The 21,261-nt window shown below is 38.9% G+C and overlaps 1 protein-coding gene across 14 annotated transcripts in view; it reads left to right on the top strand.

Moving 5' to 3' along the window:
• The first annotated feature begins 837 nt into the window (after positions 1 to 837).
• The window catches only part of LOC148340226 (neural cell adhesion molecule L1-like protein), a 60,728-nt gene continuing 40,304 nt past the window's right edge, over positions 838 to 21,261 (top strand). For 7 of the 14 annotated variants that reach the window (XM_088289630.1, XM_088289627.1, XM_088289631.1 and 4 more), the window contains exon 1: positions 20,950 to 21,233. The gene's annotated coding sequence lies outside the window, so the exon portion shown is untranslated. Of the gene's footprint in view, positions 1,062 to 20,946; positions 21,234 to 21,261 lie in introns of those variants that run through there. The other 7 variants (XM_088289635.1, XM_088289638.1, XM_088289637.1 and 4 more) reach the window with 4 other exon arrangements.

Consider the following 21,261-nt stretch of genomic DNA (forward strand, 5'->3'; position numbering starts at 1 on the left):
TTCCCTCATAAATATGTTCAATGCAGGCCTACTAGCTAAAACATGGCATTATGATTAAAATCGCTTTCTGTCCACTGAAAATTACAAAACAGGTGAGCTGTGATTGGGCGTTAACTGCAACAAAATGGCCGCCCTGTGAGATGGCAAAAAACTGACGTATTTTGCTGCTTAATTTATATTCCACAAACGCAATATTCATCAGAATGCTGTATTTAAACTAGTGAAAGCCCATAGAACATTTTAATGAAAATAATTTTTTTTGGGGGAGGGACTTCCCCTTCGAGTGATCAGTTATAGAAAAAACTTCAATTAAGTGATAGACACCGGTAGAACCAAATTATCATTATACTGTACGTTCCAATATCGTTATTGACATGTTTTGACAAATTAATTTAAAGTTTCTTCTTCAAATCCAATCCATGTGCTTGGGTAGTATTGTGGAAAAGCCTCATGGAGTGATGAGAATGGTTCTACCTACCTTCCTTGAAAGTGCAATAACTTAAGCAATGTCATACACTTGCAGGAGTTCATTAACATTCTTCTGCATGTGCATGCAAATGACATAAAGAGCAGAAAGAAAATGACAGAGGCTAAGCCCGCTTACCCAGAAAAGACAATTACATGCATGGATTAACAATAGTCGTCAATCAAGCGGATGTGTAAGGAAGTCAAAGACAACACTACAGGTTGCCCTATGAATGAGGACAGACACTGACACTGTGCACGCACAAACATGCGGAGTGAAATATTTCCCTTAAGCCTTTGGGTGCATGCCGGGCATAGTATGTAAATGTCGTCACACACACACAGCACACGCAGTCCTTTGGCGTGCATGTCCTTTGACCTCTTTCGCTTCCAAAATAGAGGAACGACCTCGTTGAGGCTTGAGCTACAGTTGCAGTGAGTGACGGACCCACTCAAACAAGTCGTTGGTCGCCTGTGTAAAGGAAAATTGGAGCAAAAAAAAAAAAAAAAACGTAATACCGCCGGGAATGTGATGATAGGACATCTGAATTGGACTGCGCCACATATTTTGGACACTGCTGAAGAAATCTAAAGCGGTAGGAAACTGTCGTCAATGCTGCTTCCTGAATTTGAAACTCTTTGCTGAAACATTTCTTTGCTTGTGGCAGATGAAGTCATTCACTTGTGAATTTTACTGCGGCATACCGTAGAGAAAGAATGGAGGCATTCCGACTAATGATGTCTGCTTAGTAGAGATACCAAAGTGACTTGAGAAAATATGCCGCAAAAATCAGAGAATCAACATTATGCATGGTCACCTTGCTTCATTTGCAAATATTGTGAGACTTCAGCTCAGTGAGCAACTTTTACTTTGGGTTTACTCTGTAATAGCAATGAGAAGTGTAATGAAAACCACAGAATTGGAAACCAGTAACGTGACGGAGGACAGGGCCTGTCCGTTCAATAATGAGCAACACAATTAATTGAATATAAAGTCGGATATAACACAATGTAAAAGCTTTTTTTTTCTTCTACTTTTTCTACTACAAACACAGAAAATATTAAATAGTTAATGGATATAAAAATAGTATCTGAAAAATATACATTTTCTCAGTTCTTTTACTCTTGCTGGGGCAAAAAAAAAAAAAAAACATCATTATTTAAAGGAAGATCTGTTTCTCCCTCATTATATTCACCCTATTAACTGAATAATGTAACCACAAAGTCTCGTAATGCCCTACGGGGAATATAGCTTCATCTTGTTCACACGAGACAATTATATAGGGTGAACAAGATTGGATGCTGTATTTTTCACCGAGATATGAGAAATAATAATAATAATAAATATTTTTTTTCAATTGTGAGTTATTAAGTAAGTCAATTGTAAGTTATTTTGTGGACAATTTCTAGTCCAGTATATTACATTTTAGGGCTTGGATATTAATAGACAGAAATGCAATTTAACTAGACATTTTTATCCTTCCGTTCACCATGTAAATAGTGATTTCCAGTCCTTTGACATTCATTCTTCATTTTTAGAGTTCCCGTTTATCCATATTATTTTGAAAACTATTGGATCAAAGGATGTAGTCTCAGTGATGGCAGCATTTTTAGGCTTCTTCAATGTTGTCTTGGTCCAAACTACAGTTGGGCAATTTTGGGACACTCGGCACATTTGGTCAACAAGATAAAGTGGATATAAAAAGTGCACACATCCCTGTTCAATTGTTGAAAGGTTTTGTGACATAGAAACAACACCCAAACAGGAAATATCCTTTCAAAACCTTTTCCACCATTAAGGTGTCCAAGAACATTCATCCATCCATTATCTGTGCCGCAGCCTAGCCCAGCTGTCTTCGGGCAGTAAACGGGGGGTACACCAAAATATACCAAAGAACACAGTGAAGACAGACAAATAATAGCATTCCTAAGAACTGGAAATCCCTCCAAAATTGATGAAAAAAAATGAGAAAAAAACTGATCAGGAATGCTGCCAAGAGGCTGTTGCAACATTGAAGGAGCTACAGGAACTTTTGGCGGAAATTGACTGTATAGTACAAGTGACAACAATCATGTCTTAAATGAGGGTGGGATTTATTTTTTGCTCTTCCCACTACTTTTTATGAATAATTAGAAAGTTTTATTTAATATATATATATATATATATATATATATTGCATTTTGGTCTTGATTGTTGTTTTGTGAATCTATGTAATCGATCTGCTGTGAAACAAAGGTTAAACATTTTGGCCATAGTTCCAATGGATATGCTTGGCAATAACAGCTCATCACCAAGCAGGAGCAATCTCACCAGATTCTATTACAAAATGAGACAAAGAAGGGACATGCACAACTCAAAATACTCAATTAGAACATCCCCCGAAAAAGTAATGTACAAAGTAACAAAGGAAATAAATTCACCACAAATGAAAACATAACAACACTCACTTCACAAACTACAGAAACACACAACAGCAACAACAACAAAGTACCTTAGACTACGAGAAACATGGAACTCCATGTAAGCAAACTGACAAGACAACGAGGCACACCTGGACAAGATGACGAGCCCCAACGAGAACGGCATGACATGGGAAGAAAGGGCACAAGGAAAACATGACAAAATATGAAACAAATCTAAATCTAATCAAAACAAAGACAACAAAAGGAATGATCATTAAATTTTGGGCTGTTTGTCAAAGTAGCGGCAATTCTAAACACGTCCAAATACCAGCCAGTGTTTGCACAAAACCTTTCAGTTTCTCCTTGAAAAGACACACCAAAAAATGTCAGTATAAAACCCACAAGAGTATTTGAACTTAAATAAGAGGCTCTTTAAATTGCGGCAGTTACCTGCCGACTCCCATTTTAACATGAGTTTGAATGTGACTGGTTGATTCTGAACACGCTCTCATCCCCAGTAATAAGAGGGTGTGTACACTTGTGCAAACATATTATCTCAGTCATTTTTACTTCCCTCTCTAAAAGAGTATTTCCCAATTGATTTGTCGGCTATAGGTCACCAATAATGGTGGGAAAAGGCTGGCATTTCAAAAAGGGTGGGTAGATTTTAGTTGAGATGAAATGCAGGGTCCAGCTTTATTTCAAGGGTGAAAAAGCACATACAGATGTCGGGGGTCTTATTTCTAGATGTAATATGGAAATGGTTTTATGTTAGTTTTTTTTTATGTTCTTTTGTCTTCTGAAAGGCACCCTTAAATAAAAACAGTTTTGCAGATAAGTCGAACGTGCTCCAACAAATCACACTTTTGGCTACTTTTTCAGTCGTGCTTACAGACAATCCCTCAGCATGAGGCGAGTATATCGAGCATGTGTTGCCACATGTCAGGCATGCTGTCTCCACCTATTTATAAGAAGAGGAGGAGTAGATAATTGCTTCTATAATTGCATAATCAGTCGTTCAAAGAATCTGACTTTAAGCATACTTTACTGGTCTCGTTTAAAAAAAAAGCAGAAGATAAATTCATATCTTTTGTTCTATATGCAATGTTAAGTCTTTACGCAACACTAGATGTGGTCTATCTTTTTTGGGGGGCCGAGAATGGGTTTGTACGGTGACAAAATATATATTTCGGCATCTGAGCATTGTTATCCACACAGTAAAAGCCTTTCCAGGCAGCGGTTGACATTCTCAGCCTTTTAATCAGTGATGAGCTGGGAAGCTCCATGGCTGCCAATTCCATATCGTAAACAACATTATTCAAGCTGCCGCTGCATGAACAAATAGGAAACATAAAAGCAAATGGTAGCCTTCAGCTGTTTTGATCACAGCGACGGCGGATATTTGAAGTCTACACAAATACCAGGTTTTCAAGATATAAAAAAGAAAATGAGAGAAAGAAAAATACAGTTTGTCTGACCTGACATGTTGAATTGGTTGAACGCCCCCCCCCCCAGAAGCCCCCAACAACGGCTCCGACTTCACGTCATTGCTCGCTACACCAAACAGATGCCGTGTACCGGTGGATTGGTGTGTAGAGGCCTTAAAATGGATCAAGATGGAGCCCTTAATGCTCCAATGCATGTGTTGAAAATGTGTTGCAGTCCGTTGAAACCACGAGTGAACTTTTATCGCCGTCGTTCCAAAAGTTACACTTGGCAGACATGGGACACAGCTCATTGGCAAAGGAACACCTTATTAGCAACGAAGCAAGGTGGTGGCAGCAACATGCTTTAGGGGCTGTCCTTTTTCCATAGGAACTTGGTCCTTAGTCAAGGTGGAGGGAATTATAAAAAGTTCCAAATTGCAGTCAGTGTGAGGACAAAAAGCTTCAGGCTGCTGCTTGAAAAGAAAAGGAAAACGTCAGGAGAAGCCTATTAGAAGGAAATGTTTTGTGGTTATTCTGAGGCACTTTGAATGGTGACAGGTGTGTGCTGATTCCCATTTAACATACGTTTGAATGGGATTATTTAATTCTGCACATAACAGAGTCCCGTTTATAGAGTTGTTTATTTTTACTTCCCATTTCAAAAATATATACTTTTCTATTATGTTGTCATATTATTGGTAGGAGAAAAATGAGATTAATTATGTTGGTCTAATTTTTTCATTTAGCAAAAAACGGCTATTTCAACGGGGGCGTGCATAGACTTTTTATATCCACTGTAACCATTTTTCTGTCACTCTCTAAGTGGATTTCAGATGATTACATGTTTGTCCTTTGAAGGGATTCACTTGACGAAGCTATTTGCCTTTGTTTCACAATACGCATAAAGTTGTTGAACTGGATTAAGATGCTAAATTGCTTCAAAGCTCCCTCATAAGCGCTGGAAGGACGATACGAATTTCAATAAGCGTAAATCTGTTTGAAATTTGGAAGGAGAAATTGTCTGTGAAAGAAAGGGTGCTCTTTTGAAAAAGTGTGTGACTAATGCTCTAACTCCTCAGTTTGGAGGAAGAAAAACATGTTGATTTAGTTGGCATTACTAGAGGAGCGCAATAATCAAATTTTACATATCAATGATTTTGATGAAATGAAGTCTGTGAAATAGCACTTTAAACAGTTGGAGCAGAATTCTCCTTATGTGAATGCTTTGTGCTCACTTTAAGGAATGCACTTTTCTCTGTTCACTTGTGTTCGAAATTATTATTATGATTATTATTTTTTTATGCTGTCATGATACATGCAACCCTTTGAGCATTTATAAAAAAAAAATAAATAAACTGGTCTTGCTTGGAGACAACATTTTGCAATGGTTGTAAAGTTGAAAACCATTTTAATACAAGACAAACTCAGCCAATATATGTTTAACCAATAGCCTTCCAACACAGACAGATCTCATTCACGTGGAAAGTGCATATCAGAGCATTTCACTGCATTAAATACGCAAATAAAGTGCACATAATTAGTAAACTGAAAAAGAACGTGAATCTTTCATTTGTGCAATTGAATGAAATATTAAAACTGTAGAATTTTAAAAAAGGCCCACACTTTGCTCATTATCTCACACTTTTGGGCCTCTCTCCTTTAAAATTTTTAATAAGTGATTTTCCCCAGAATGTAATAGATTGACTTCTCATGCCTGATGCCTTAATGAAAACTTTTGCTTCGCGGCCCAGCTTGAAAGACTATTTGATGTAGAGGACAAGGTGGCAATGCCATCTTTTTCCCAGGATCTTGTCTCCTGTGATTGTGCGCCAACATTCTTTTTTTCACAGCGTTAAAGGACACGCAAGAATCACAACCCCGCTTCCAGTTGACTAGTGTGATGATGTCAGGCGGGTGAAAGAGAGTAAAAACGTTTGTGCGCGTGCGTGTGTGTGTATTTGGTAGGGCAATTTATTGGACTCCTCCGAGGACAGACACTACACAGTTGGAATGCTTGTGAAATATTTGCAGGAGCCACTGACAGGAGAATTCACCACAGTTAACACAGCGGTTTAAAATAGAGGGGTCACTGTCGCAAGATGATTGGGTCATCGCTCTGTCTGTCTCGCAGACTGAAAAAAGCTTTCTAGATCTAAATCAAACTGTCCTCCCGCCGAGGGATGGCGATTTTTTTTTTACCAACGCTCAGTAAATGTCTTGAGTTGTTCTTGTTGCCACGCCGTCTGGCTTTGTGCCTCTGGGTCGGGTGGGCCATGCCGGTTTCTGCCCACCAAGGGCAAAGGTGATGACTGGTGTAGCCGACAACTGTTTGGTGAAGTCAATGCCTCACACAGGGGCACAAATAACTTTGCACCCGCTCTGAATTTGAGCAACTGAAGCAAGGGCTGCCATGTGTCTTTTTAGAGAGTTGGGGGTGGTGGTGGAGATAATTAAAAAAAAACAAAAACAAAAACAAAACATCCCATCAGATGGAAAATATGACAAGAAAAATGACAGCATTACATATGTGTGGGTGTAAAACGATCCAGTGATGTGAGAACCAATACAGCGACTGGTATATTACATACACACTCTGATTCTGTTTTAGCACACTTGTCCATTAACGGTCACAAGAATGTACCGTGCGCAGCACCAGTTGAGGGTGCTATTTCTGTATTTAATACTTAGACTGGACGCGCATGCTACCTGGCGCATGCTAGCTGGCGCATGCTAGCTGGCGCATGCTAGCTGGCGCATGCTAGCTGGCGCATGCTAGCTGGCGCATGCTAGCTGGCGCATGCTAGCTGGCGCATGCTAGCTGGCTGTTGATAGCAGCACTTCAGCACAGACCAGTCGGATGTCATGGCAACACATTTAATTGACCACGGCAGGGGAGGGATGTCACTGGTCACCACACTCCTTAGAGTCATGGTTTCAAATCAAAGAAATAAAATTAACACAAAACATGCATCTCTCATGCCATTCCTATCACCAAAAGAAATAAAAATAACACAAAAACAGTACTGAGGCATTCTGGGAGATTATCAGACTGAGGCATTTTGGGATCTGATCAGCCTTATCAGGTTGGAGAGATATAAGTGGTGTTTTTTTTTTTTTGCAGTCTGTTGTCTAAACATGTGATGTTTCTTGCTTGCAATAACATGAATGATAAGACAGACTACGACATTGTGGACAGCTGCCCTTTTGTCCAGCTTACTCTTTCACCATCACCGAAAAAACATATTCACATCATGTATTTGTCACACTCAATTTGTAGCATAGATGTCTCAGACTTTGGCCAGCAGTGTGTGCAAACATGCACTCTGCAATGCCTCAAAGGGACAGGCTCGATGGCCGGGAGAGTTGTTCAGTCTATAGAATAGGCGCGTCGCATGACAAGGCGCAACGTTTGTTTTGGGGGAAATTAGAGACTTTAAAGTGCGCCTTATGGTTGCGAAAATACGGTATACGTTTGCTCATAGGAGACAAAAGAGAGTAGTGATTCCAAAATCTGTTGTGGAGTTGTCAACCAACAGTGCAAGCTAGGTCCTTCCTGACCCTATTTGGTGATTGCTGCATTTATTACTCTACAATCACTGTTTAATCATGCAAAAGTATTTGTAACAGAAATACAGAAAAGGTTTAACATTTATGATAGTCTGCCCTGACTGTTTTCCAAGATCAAGGACACAAAAAAATCCATTTTAACACCCGCCACACAATAATCTCGAAGGTTAATCTTTCGCAGACATCAAGCGTTTACTGACTTTGATTTGAAAGGAGTAGACATGTTTTGATGAATGGTAAATGGTCCTTCACTTGTAAAGCGCTTTTCCACCTTCACACTGATGTCACATTCGCCTACCGATGAGGCAGCATGAAGGACACTTCAACATTGGTCACGAGCCGGGGGGGCTTGAACCCAAAATCGCTGAGTTGTGAGATGACCACTCGACCCCGATCCCCTCCAAGTGAAGTTAAAAATATGTAATATATGTGTCTACTTTATGTAAACGTTAACGACAAGGTACGTCACTGTTCTGTGATGATTTCTTTTTTTTTTGTATCATACTTGTTATGTCATTGAAGTTACTCATTGATGGAAACAGATTGAGCATGGTACGATGGCTTCACACACATTCATCTAGACCAGGCGTGGGCAAACTACAGCCCGAGGGCCACATGTGGCCCGTTAAACATTTTAATCTGGTCCGCCGAACTTGAAAAAAAATTAAACAGATAAACCTTGTTGATGTTTTATTTTCTAAATACTGTGGTTTTTCAAATACATATATATGGCTGTTATGCTTTTGTTCACTTTAATTTAAAATTATATATATTTTTTTTCTCCGATGAGGTGAGGTGACCAAAACACTCCATCCATCTGCTCCTGGTCCGGCCCCTCTGTCAAATTCTAGAACCCATTGTGGCCCACCAATCAAAACGTTTGCCCATCCCTGATCTAGACACACAAACAGTAGCCTCACTGTCAAGTCTGTTTTTTTCTTTTTCTTTTTTACAAACGCTCATTTTGAGACTAAAATGCAGAACACAGTGACAGCAAGTCCCAGACAAGGAAGTAAACATCCACTCTGTATACAGTCACCTCCTGTCGATTTCTCTGTGGATCACTGGTCTGTTTTGTTTTGCTTCTGGAACCTGTGGAATAAGGAGCTCCACAGGTGGCCTTTTTGGAAATCAGACCATGTCACCGTAAAAGAACTTGTCTGATGGCGCCATTTAGGCCTCCTCGTAAGAAAGCTTTTCATTGCTGATAAGAGAAAAGAATTTGGCTCTGACATTCTGGCTGCAGTGTGCATATACTCATTCTCTCTGTTAAGGCTTGGATGCTCGTCCACAAGTACCCAACAGAGCTCATGAAGCGTAAACCGGCATCAAAACATGTCTTGGCACGTACACTCATACTTTGTTTTCTCTGCGGCGTTAAATTCTTTTAAATTATAAAATGCTGCCGGAATTAGGGGGGAGATCCATCGTATCTGATGGAAGAAAAAAAAAAAACGGTATGTGTGTTCTGTTTAACCAAACATGAGGCAACTGCTGTTGGTGTGACAAATGTTCCTTGGAGAAAACTCAAACATATGAAGATCAAAGTGAAGGTTTTTGAAATTGCCTGCATTATCATTTCCTTCTAAACACGGAAAAATGCTTGTCTGCAAAAACAGAAGCCGGCAAATGCGTCTTTTAAGATAACGCATAGAAGTAATTTTGTCCACCAACTTCTAATTTGTGTGAATGAAGGTCATTGAAGAGATGAACATCAATGTTGCCACGGTAGCAGTTTTATCAGAATATTCCAATGGGGCTGTCACTGACACACACACAGACAGCGTGACTCTCATGAGGATAAGCGGTTCGGAAGATCTTATTGATGGATAGTTTTGTCATAAGTGTGGCCGTGAGTTTTATTGGCAAGACTGACAATCCTGCGTGTTGCATTTATAACAAGTCATACTTCTAGCTGGTAGTATGACCAAAAACTTGCTTCCTGTTCTTGTAAGAACAGATATGTTAAGATGCTAGAAAATCTCAGATGATTGAGTCTCAAGTTGATTGATCAGATAATAATGCCACACTGACGTTCCCAAATAGCAGCTTCTCAGCCAGATCTGACCTAAAATGTAAAATGTTCGTCATGTGCGGATAGAATAAGTTTTTTTTTTTTGACCCAAGAAATGTCGATGTTTTTTCATCTGTGCTTGTTTTTGGGCACCGCACTGGCTGTCCATTCTTTCCTGCTGCTGGAATTTGATTCATATGCTAATGAAATAGATTCCCATGGATTTCCCTCTCCTGCGCAATGAATATTTTCCATAGAACTGGCTCGACGCCCTACTCACACTCTCCCTCTCTCCTGCTGTCTGTGTTGATGTCACCTATGATGCAGTTTTCTTTTGTTGCCCAAGATCTTAACAATGGTCCGCTTAACTACACACATTTTTTTTCAGTAGTACGCTACGTTACCTTTGTAGCAGGTTTGGATACAAATCTCAGGTCATTGGCCATCTCAGAGATTGGGAATAATCATAAATTGTCTTGCTGGTTTGAGATTACTTCTCAAAATGAATGAATGATCAAAAAAAATTTACATTTCACGGCCGAAGTGTCTGAATATTCATGATGAAGAAATCTGAAGCCGCACAAAAATGGAATCCATTCACCCAATGTGAAATGAATTTGGATGGTAAACCAAAGTCAATATTACACCTTGAAGGACAGCAAATTCTTATTCTATTCTATATCTTTATTGTCTATACAGGATACTGTATTAGTTTGTACATCTCGTGTGGTTTCATTCGCCTGAGTTCAATTTTGACTGTAATTGCTGTATTATAATATCACTGTATTCTGGTTGCATGTTTTTTTTTAGTTCTTTTCACCAAAACAGCTTTGTAATTCTAAAGTATTCAACTTTGCATTTGTTTTAATCTTGGTATAGCAATGGAAAACAAATTCTTGCAATGCCGATCTGGTATCAGACAGTTAACAAAACCAAGTCAAATAAAGCAATTACATATAGTAGTCACCAGTGTGACTGCGAAAGTACAATACAGCAATTTTTTTTTAAATGATTTGAAGTTACCCATTGTCCCTGATCTTGCCACCAGCCACAACAGGCTTGATCTCAAGCGTCACCCAGAAATGTATCATCTGCATGCAAAGTAATCTGGACCACCACGATGGCCTTGGCATTGGCAGCATTTTGTTCACTCAGTCATACATCAGATCCCAACAAATAGAAAGGAACCCTCCAAACACTTTTTAATGGAACAATTCCGCTAGGCGCACAGACAGAAATGATCCCATTCATTCATGGAGCTCCAAAAATGCAAATGAAACGAGGCCTTAACACTTGCACAGGCATACCTTTGTCAACACTCCAAAGTTGGACAGGCTGTAAGTCTGACTGAGCGATGCAAGCTGCAGCTCCTATGGAAGCTGTCTCATGTGTAATTTAGACCTACCTGCTTCATGAGCACCACTGGACCGGGGCCAGAACATTAATTAACAGATTAGGTGCAAACCAGGTTAAAAGAAGCTGAGCTCATCATCTTACTGAAACAGGGAATAAAGTGCCTCAGCAGGATTTACCGTCATAATGCTGCTCGTCTAATTCACCATATTATTCAAATGAATCGCATCATTTTATCTGTGAATCGTCTGATAAACAAAAAAAATGGGACTTGAGTGCTGCATTAAACATTGTAACATTAAAACCATTTTAACCCACTTACTGCCATTGACGGCTGAAGACGTCAAATGTCCATTTTTTTTAATTTTTTTTTTACTTGGCTGGTAGTGAATGAGTTAAATGATTTTAAGTCTCCTACCCAAACTCCAATGTTACTAATGTTGAGATTTTACAGTTTATGTCTGTGTAGTAGTCCTTTATCATAAAGGCACCTCAATGGAACTCGATTGGCTTGATGTGAAATCTATTTCTGAAAGGATGGGTGTAAAAGGAGAAAGATTATGAGAAAAGAGAATAATATCTCCCGGGACTTACTGTAAAGTAAGTAGTAATTGCACATTAAGTAAAAAATAATGAGGACTTTTTTCCAGCACAAAACCATGTGCTAGTTCCACAATAGTCAAAGGTGATCACCACCATTAGTTTTGTAAATGGCTGAGCAGGATCGCTGCTTCCATTAAGCAAGTACATTTTATTTATAAAACACTTCACAGAGTGGACTCACAAAGTGGTCCACATGTTGAAAAAAAATACAGACTCACAGTGTAGAGTTGCGGCAAATAATTAAACAAGTACAGATCAAATCAATTCTTACTGATTATACCCGCTTGGACAAATGTATTTTTGGCAGCTTTTTAAAAATGACGAGAGAAGAGGCAGCTTTTAACCCAAATGGAAGTGGATGCCACTGTTTGGGAGAAAAGAACTGGAAGGGTCTACTACCTTTACTTTTTAATCTTGTGTGAAGGACAGTTAAAAAAATGAACAGAAGACAAAGACGACAGAATGGAAAGAGATGTGGCTGAACCTATGAGATGAAGACAAAACCACATAGATGCAGATGTTCTGAAGTAATTGAGGACAATCTCACCACATTTTATTAAGAATTGTCATAGTCAACATGTGAGGAGAATGAAATGATGTCATATTTACCACTCTTAATGATTTTACTTTGTTGTTTGCTTTTTTGGTTCTATTGCCGTTGGCTTGATCGGACTCTCATTGGGTATTGAGAAGACTTTGACGAGTTAACTGTCACATGATTGTGTCACACTTGTGGTCAAATAGTGTTATGTTTAAACATTTTATTTTAGGTTCATGGCTTACAGTTGTTTGACATTACAAATAACGATACTTATATTTGTGTGACATATAAAATATGACTTAAAAACAATACCTGTGCAGTTATTCATGGCTGCATGACGGGGTCAGTTTGAAACTTTGGTACACTATTATTTCAAATAGAATTGAATTCAATGGAAAAGATGAGGAGTTTGATCATTGTCACGAAACCGATTATCATCACGCTCAGAGGTGCGACAGTATTTGGCATCAGGTCTTGTCAAAGCTGGAGTCTTTAGAGAAAGGAAGCGTGGGCGCTCTCCTGATGTGACTCAGCTCTTGTTTTCCCAAAATGTTGCAACCCCCACTTCAATACCCAGCTCATCATGACGATGCGGGCGAGTCCTATATTGTGTTTTTTTTTTATTTTTTATGACCAGATTCTCACACCAGTTATGATTAGATAAGAACAGAAAATTCCTTGTTCTTCCACTCTTACCATGAGTAAATATATCTGTATATATATATATATATATATATATATATATATATATATATATATATATATATATATATATATATATATATATATATTATTTTTTTCTCATTAGTGAATTTGCTTAGACTTTTCAGCCATGACCAAACAAAAGCAAACAGATGCAACAGTGCATTGATTTCTCTTGATCCCTTTGTGTCAGCTGCATCTGGAAGATTTCTGAAAAGGAAAAAAATAAGTTTTTTCTAATTGACTGGAAATTCCCACTGTTTGTGTATCTCAGGCTTGGGGCGTGCGATTCATGTTTTCTGCGTTTACAATGCAGGGTGAGTGTTCAGTGTGTGTGTATGCTACAAGACTGGGAAGGTGAAGTGAACCTTCATTACTTTCAGTAATCTGAGCCCTTTAGAGATGAATGCTAATCCACAGGATCGACAAGCAGCTGCTCTTTCCAAACCACACAAAGTCACATTTATCACAAGTCGTCACTTTGTGCATTACAAGCAGTTATAGCAAACACTGGTCACAATGTTTTGTTTTTTTGCCTTAGTTAGGTTTGTTAACTGCTTTTGTCATTGCAGGCTGAACTTTTGTTTGTGCAAAATTTACCTTAATGTACAACCTTGAAAGAGTCCTACCGGTGGCAGCCCATTTTGAGGTATTAATGGGGAAACGTATCAATATTGTAATGTTTGATAAGTATCTGGTGTTCCCATTTTTGTGCCTTTTCCAGTATTTGCCAAAATAATCCCACTGGTAAATTTGAAAGCACAGTGCCATGTTTGGAACGTATGTGCTGTCAAGTCTTTGACTTGGTTGTCACTTAGACCCACCAGCTGTTATTGCGTGATACCAAGATTGCGTGCCTATGGATATAAAGCTGTCTTTTCTTTTCTTTTTTTCTTTGCTCTAATAAGCCGTCATAGAAATAAAAAAGTTCACGTATCTGTGAAGGATTGATGGATCTTTATCAGTACTGGCAGAAAAATTGTGAGAATGAGTCAGGTTCATTCGACTCTGACAGAGAAAAAACTGCTCTGAATTGGGGAGGCAGTACGGCCCAGACATAACGCCACTACATCTGCTTCATACAAACTTGTATGACTGAGCGCTTATTAGCTGTCATGGCGTCTCTAAGAATGGGTTCTGCCAGCTATTAAAAGCTTGCTTAAATACAAAATAGAGGCTGGAGTCAATAAAAATGGTCTGTGACATCATCGGTTAAGGGGTTATGGGAGTCACGTTTCCTTTTATTGCTATGTAATTATTATTATTATTATTATTATTATTATTATTATTATTATTATTATTATTATTATTATTATTATTAATAATAATTATTATTATCATCATTTAACAATTTTTCATCAGTGATCCAATGTTTTGTCCATCTGTGGAAGGTGACTGGGCACGACCTTGAATAGTGAAAATTTGCATGTAATGAGGCCTATTGAAATGCATTGGGGAAGAAAAAAAAAATCCACCCCTCCCCCAAATCACCAATAAATTATGCAAAATTTTATTTTGGAGAGCTATTTGAAAATATGTTGAAATTTAAAAAAAATAAATAAAAACTGCGAATCCGCGGGTGCTACAATCACGAGTGTCAGAGACGCCACTGCTTAACATATAACAAGTGCTTTAAAGTGGTATCTTTCAAGTTGAATGCGCTCTCAACATAAATAATAATAATAATAACACACTTTAATATTTGTACAGTTTATTTTCCCCAAACTACATCTGAAAATGTAATCACATCAACAGAGGCAGCTTTCCTGGCTTGGACAAGAATCCGAGCCAATCACAACACACCATTCAGCAGAGTGAGAGCCTCCGAGTTCTTCATGTAGAATGTCTGTACGTGTTAAAACAAATTGACACCTCTGTTATCTAACATCCCACTGAGGCATATCTTGTACATACTGTAAATAGAAACACGTCACATGGCAGCACTACGATAATATATCTTCTGCCTGCTGAACATTAGGTAAGAAAATTGTTGTTCATGCTGAAAATGTAAAGACAATGGAGCATGGAGTCATTATGCTTTGTCTAGTGAGAGGTGTCTTCTCTTTAATGGTTCATTTTTACATTCAACTGCTCCACCAAGCCAACTAAATACCACTTAAGGCCTTTAAGATGATCCCATGAACTACGTAATTAGCGGCTTAGTTAATACTTTGCAGCAGTGCACCGCTTGCAAGTTGAATTTTCTGGATCAGTGACAAACAATATGTGGCGCTGACAAGAAGGTGTGAGGAGCTTGCTTGCATTTGAAGGGAGGAAGCTGAGTGTGACTGCTTGTCTCCGCACTGTCTCTCCTCCGTGACGAGTGGAGAGGCTCCTGAAAGCCACCCTGTGACGCTTCTCACTCAGACAATGACCACTTTCTGCGATTTTTTGGGGTCACCCAAACCATGGGGGATATGTAACTTTTTGATGAGTGAGCAAATCAGTTGCTAGTTTTTGCATAAATTCATATGAATGGCCGTCGACAAAAGACAAAACTTTGTTTAGGAATGAGAATGCTTCAACAGTTCTTTGGAATCCGGAATGAAAGAGCGTAATTGTGTGCCAGCCAAGCATCCTGTTTATGGCAACTCATTCCAACGACTGTGGAAAAGAAGGAAGTACAATTACTTTAACTACACGGTAATCTCCTCCAAATGTGTGCATTAAGAACACGGGCAATAGTGCTTTGCATTTGGAGATGAAGAATGCTTTTCATTCTGGTGCGACCCATAAACATGTTGCGGAAACCGATGTGTGCTCTGCTGAACGAAAATGTGCTTTACATGAGACTGGAAGTGCAGGTTTTGAAGTGCGAGTTGTTTGTGTGAATACCAGGCGTGATTACAGGCTAGTCGAGGTGCAGAAATGAGGCGCACAGGACTGCACTGACAAGAAATAACTAACGGGCACATTCACCTCACAGATAATGGGGCCTCGATTTTAGCGACTGCATATTATACGATTGGTAAGCCATTTTCTTGAAAGGATTACAGTGGTACCTTGAGGTTCGATCGACAATTTTGCTGAAAAACATGCCCTGCTGTTTTTTGGAGTTGTCATTATGTGACATCAAATCGCACGGGGCTTTCTTTGACTTCTTTTGAGGCGGCATCAAAGGAATAACATGATTTGTGGTTTGGGTGTTTCCCTTGAATTTTTTTTGTGGAGGAAAAAAATGACAGTGGTAAGGAAAGACAAATGTATTTTTTTCCAATGCCAATGAGAGTTTCATTGCGATGACTGTCAAGGATCATTGCTCGAACACGTGTCGATGACTGAGAAAAGGTGTGTTTTGTATTTCCTGTGAATTGTGCGGTGCATTTGAGTCACATTTCTTTTGTGATGATTGATAAGAATGAGCTTCGCGTGACGGTGCAAATTGCACTCGCCACGAGCTCAATATCTGACATGGTAGTCACTTTTGATTAAAATGTTGAGTTGTTTTAATTACAGTTGCGTTTGATTTCGTTTTATGCTTGTGTGACAGCACTTCAGAACTTCTGGCTTCTACCATCAATAATAAAAAAAAGTTTTACTGGCAACATTGCCTGTAGCTATTGCTAATAAAAGTATTATGGTGGTTACAATTTGGACAGATTGTTCCAAATATAATAGATCAGACATCTAATTTGTTTTGATGATCATCACAGAACAGACTGGTTAAATATATAATCCGATCGCAATGACATCAAATTCTTAAATATGAATCAGAGTTTCTATAGGATTAATAGTTTATTGCTATAAATCTAGCGCAACTTCATAAATGAGGTTACTGTAGATTTTACAGGTCCAAGCCTGTGAAAGGAAATCCAGCATGTTAAATTCCGTCATGCTTACTAAAACCTCTACCAAAATTTATGTAACAAATAATAACGTTGAAATATTGCACGCTTTGAACAATAGATGAACAATCTATTTATTCTTGATGTCTGATTTTAAAAGTAGTTTTATAGTAATTTACTGTGTACTTTTTTTAGTGAGGAGGTGATAAAACATTGATATGGTTTCAAAGTCATCCAAAGGAACTACAATGTGGCCCGCGACAAAAATGAGTTTGACACCCCTGCGGAATGTGATCCACTAGAGTGCTCAACTCCAAAGTTTAGTCAGAGATGGCTTTGTGTGTCCCAAAACGTATTTTGGATTTTTTACTGATTTGGAAAATTCCTTTACTTTTCCCCCCCAAGCACATCAGGTTTCCGAGGTATTTTCATTTGCGGAATGTAGATGAATTAATTTGTTGTCATAATTGAGAGGTGCAAATGGTGGTTCAAATTTTGACTCCGATCTCTGTATTGTAGATTCATTCAATACATAAGATGTTTATTTGTCACGTGGAGACTAGATTGTAATGTCAGAATGTGTTCATGCAGGACTCCGATGGTGTGCGGTTAGAAGATGATTTGTAGTCTTTTGTTAGACCTGCAACACTCTTGTAGCATCTGTCAAACAGAAGAAACGTGAAGTGTGAAAGACTAGATTGTCCGCAGGTGTGAAAAATAGCGCTTATGGGAATTTCTATGCTCTGTGATTGGTTGGTAACCAGTCCAGGGCGGATCCCACCTTGTGCACCAAATGAGTTGAGATGGGCTCCAGCTCACCCAGAAAGCTAATAATAACACATTCTGTAGCTTGTGGATGGATTCCTGTTAAAACAGTCATATAAATGAGAGAGGCTCCACTGTTTGCGAACGTTGACATTTCAGAGGCTTTCAACTTCATCTTTCTCAGATCAAACAAAATGTAGGAGCGTGTCTGTAAGCTTCTCTCATTGAGCCGACGTAACAACTTTCTTTCATGGGCGCTTATATGTGCACGTTCACTCGTGTGCCACTTGGTAGTAATTTCATTTCGCTAACACTCACACGCCATTAATTTTTTTTCCATGCGCAATCCTGCTTGCTGTAACGATTTACACTGACGTCAAGCGCTTCACAGTTGGGCTCGAAGGTATGTGACAACTACATACCTGCATGCTTTGCTCGGAGACACAAGTGATAATAGACTTGTAATTATCAGACGACTGCTGAACAGGAAGTGCATTCTCTTTGTCAGTTAGTCACCACGTGAGACGTCAATCAGGTATAAAATCAAAACTCACAAATGATTTATATTTAATTCGCGCTTTTACATTAACTGGCATGCAATTGGAAAAATAATTTGAAGACCCTGCAAACCGAAAAAAGGCTTGACACCACTGGGCTCCATTTTGGCCACTGCCCATCAAATTATTATTGTTATTTTTTTTTTATTTTAACATATCTCCGCAATTGTGTAGTTAAAGTTCTCAGTCTTTGCACGTCTCCAATGGCTGCTTTGTTTTTCAACATCTAAATATATTTAGAAACAATCATCTGAACTCACTTAACTGGTCTTTTCCCACTTTGAATATTAAAACATTAAAACATTATTGGGAAATTCACGCACATAGTACAGCATAGAAGTGTAAAAAGAAGTTAACCCTTGTAAAAAAATGAATAAAACTGAAAAACATTTTATATACAGGTTTCATACTTTGATTCATATGAAGTTATTGCACATTGACAGCCAACGCCGACTGATGTCACAAAACAAAGACAACAAATATGAAAAGATAAGTTGTCAAAAAGTCTTCTTTTGGTTCTAAGGATTAGGCTAGACTACTTTTGAATTATGTTACTTCACCACCCCCCAATTTATTTTTGTATATGCCTAACTTTCCTTGTGAGTTACCAGATTGTGTTTGTTGTGTATGTTTGGACAGGTAGCAGCTGTTACGTCACAGTTGCAGACTGATCTTTTGAGCATGTTCACACACATCAATGGTGCATGTCTTGCTGCGAGTTGTCATGCAGGTCCGATGAGCTCCACTCGGAGTTGTTTTTGTCTTTGTGTTTACACCTCAGTAAGCAACAGGTCCTTTTGAAGTGATGACAACTGTCTGCTTGGAATAATTCTGCAGAAAAAAAATGCAGATTAGTTCTGAGTCATTGTTGTGGTAATATTTTCTTTGGCGCGATGCAATATACTGAACCTGCCTATTTGCAATTTGCCATTATGAATTCACGTTTTATTCTTTGAAAAAAAAACCATGGGGGTTTCTTGCACTTTCTGTAATATTTCAGTGAGATGTCACAAGATCGTGACAAAGCCCTAGTTTATTGGGAATTGCCAATTGGTGTCAAGGAAGTATGCTAATTTGTGATTTAACATTTTTGAAATGTTATGGAAAATGTAAATTTTGCCTGGGTGGTTGAGACTTTTTGCTTCCTAGTCATGTTTTTTGCATTCAATTAACTTTTAACCCTTTAACTTTTAAGTATCATGTAGAAAAATTAGTTGAAAATTACAGTATATTGAAGTTTTTGGTGATTACAGCTTGTGGTATAATTTACAGTTTATCGTATTTGGAAAAATTATTGTTATTCCACCAACAGGCTGTTTGTCTTTATTTTTATTCCTAATTTCTTTGTCGCTTCCTCTCTCACCTTGATCAGCTGGATCGGTTGATGTGCTATAAAAGGCTTTGGCCACCATCCACGTTTGGCGGATGAAAGTCTTTTTAGCTTTACGCCTGCTAGAACCACATCTAACTATCGCCGCAAATAGTCTAACGCAATTTTGGTGAATCTGATCCGGGCACAGGCAAGGTTGATACTCTCTGAACTTGTCTGGTCGATGTCACCTATTTCCTTTGTAATATGACGGCATGCATCAAACCCTCTTAATCGTTTTAGAAATCAATTAATTGAATGCATTATTATTATTATGATCATTTTTATTTATTTATATTCATCACTCTGGCTGTGGCACAGCTATGGGAGGGCAGGCAGGGGTGTTCACACACGAACATGAATGATAATGGTGGACGTCGGGCTCCAAGTACGCACTTTGCAGCACAGATCTGTGATCGCCCTGGCCGACTTTAGCTCATCCACCCGAGGTCATATACCTCTCACGTGCTGATTTTAATGCTACGATTGGTGGTGAACAAGTCAGCTGTGTTCACGCTCACAACGGCGCAAACATCCCATTTTAAACTGCACCAAGCTACATGCGTCTCAGAAAATATTATAAACCTGTCCAGCCCTCCTCTGCTAAGGTTTTGACGGTGTCCTCGACTTGCATTGAGCATGAAAATAGAGTCCATAGTTTTAAAGGTTTTAGTCGAAAGTAGTAAACATGATTACAAAAAAAAAAAGAGATTAATTATTTTCACCTGTCTGCTCACTATTACAGTTGGCTTTTATCGGGGTCCTGAGTGGCAGTGCCCAAACAAATGTTGCTCATGAATCTATGAGCGAAATCTCGTCTCTTTAAAGACGAGTAAACATGGACAACCATCTTTTGAGTAATTACTAACTACTACCTTAAGCATATTTTAATTAATTTGATTTCAATGCAACCCACCCAAATTCACAATTAGACGAATAGCAACGGGCTCAACAACATAAATGCATATGCGCGAGTGACAAATTTAAGAAGGCCGAACCGCCAGTCAGCCAAGTTGTGGATCCAACTTTTGGAGAAAAATTTTGGGACTTTAAGGCAAACAGAAAAAGATTAGAAATACAAACAACAGAAAGCAAAAAAAAAAAAAAGGAAAACAACATCATTTCTTTTTCAAGCATCTGCTCCCATTTCTCCAGTTACTGTACAAGCCGCCTGGAGCAAGTCAAGGCAAAACAATTCCCTCGACAAAAGCTCAGATCTTCAAAAAGAAGATGACTCCCTGCTCCTTTCAATGGAACCTCAGACACATTGCATTGAAAACATGAGCGCGGTGTAAATGGGCGTGCATAGCTTGAAGAAGGCGTGATGGAGGGATCCAAGTAAAAAAAAAAAAGCCAGAGACATGCTTGTACTTCCTCTTTCATGCACCCGACAAACCCCCGCAGTGCAGGCTTTGTCCCAGTCATTGTCACAAGCTTAGAGAGCCTCTTTTGCCAAGCAGAGGCTTTGGCGACATATGTCACTTGAGCGACTCTCCTGTCACCCCTTTAGGGCGCTTGAGTGCAGGGGCGTGTTCAAGGGGGCAGGCCTGAAGTGGAGCAGGACAGACATGTCAGATGTGTTGCTTCAGAGAGACGAGTAGGAACGCTCTCCTGATGGTGCCGTCTCTGGAATTCTAGCTGTTCCCCGTGCACTAAGAGGATGTAGAATGACTCAAGAATTTGTAAGTACCTCTTAAAAGTCTGTTTGCA

This window comes from Idiotropiscis lumnitzeri, chromosome 3 (genome assembly GCF_059441095.1).
Source record: "Idiotropiscis lumnitzeri isolate Australia: NSW breed Sydney's pygmy pipehorse chromosome 3, RoL_Ilum_1.0, whole genome shotgun sequence".
Lineage (NCBI taxonomy): Eukaryota > Metazoa > Chordata > Actinopteri > Syngnathiformes > Syngnathidae > Idiotropiscis > Idiotropiscis lumnitzeri.